We start from the raw sequence: 1,161 nt of genomic DNA on the forward strand, positions 1-1,161 counted from the left end.
CTTTGCAAGACCAAGACTGTGCACATGCTCAGTGTGATCTGGGCTGCTTAGGGATCGTCATAAATGATCAAAACAGCACAAGTCAAATAATATCTGCCAGAAGCCGATACAACAAGACTGATTAATAATCAGAATATACAGACTGCACTGGCTCCTGTGTTGTCATGTGATCTAATGTGGATTTTATAGTTTTTGTATTGTTTAATACAAACTTTCTCCAACTCTGCAGAACCAGTGGCTGCAGCAAAATAATCCTCCAAATAGAATCCCAGTTTATCTGTTTAAATCTGGCTCCGTGATCTTTGTCCCTGCAGCTGGAGTTGGAAACAGTAAAGGCGATGTAAAGCAAAAATAAAATCCAATACAAATGTCTACACAGTCACCGACTGCTCTACAGGGAAACAAACAAAGCTGCTTGAGTTCTGCATGGCTGGGAAGTAAGGCGGGGGCTCCCCCTGCTGTTCATAAGTATGATTGTTTCCCTGCAGAGCAGTTAGGGACCGTCTGACAATTCCTATCCACAGCAGTAAATGAAGGGAGAATTTCACTGCATACAGTCAGGTTTCTTCTAAAAACAGTACACATTTTTTAATTAAAGTATATTGGAGTTTCTTTTTAATTAAAGAAAGTAGAAATGGGATTTTATTTTTTTGCCTTTACATGCCCTTTAAATGGTCAGCAGCGCTTTCTATTGGTCTTTTCCCTTTGTGTTTATCCAATGGGTGTATTAAAGGGGTGGTTCACCTTTACATTAACTTTTAGTATGTTATAGAATGGCTAATTCTAAGCAACTTTTCAATTGGCCTTCATTTTTTATAGTGTTTCAATTATTTGCCTTCTTCTTCTGACTCTTTCCAGCTTTCAAATGGGGGTCACTGACCCCCATCTGGAAAACAAATGCTCTGTAAGGCTACAAGTGTATTGTTATTGCTAATTTTTATTCCTCTTCTTTCTATTCAGGCCTCTCCTATTCATATTCCAGTTTCTTATTCAAATCAGTGCATGGTTGCTAGGGGAATTTGGACCTCAGCAACAAAATGGCTGAAACTACAAACTGGAGAACTGCTGAATAAAAAGCTAAATAAGTCAAAAACCACAAATAATAAAAAATGAAAACCAATTGCAAATTGTCTCAGAATATCCCTCTCTACATCATACTAA

Source organism: Xenopus laevis, chromosome 7S, assembly GCF_017654675.1.
Source record: "Xenopus laevis strain J_2021 chromosome 7S, Xenopus_laevis_v10.1, whole genome shotgun sequence".
Taxonomy (NCBI): domain Eukaryota; kingdom Metazoa; phylum Chordata; class Amphibia; order Anura; family Pipidae; genus Xenopus; species Xenopus laevis.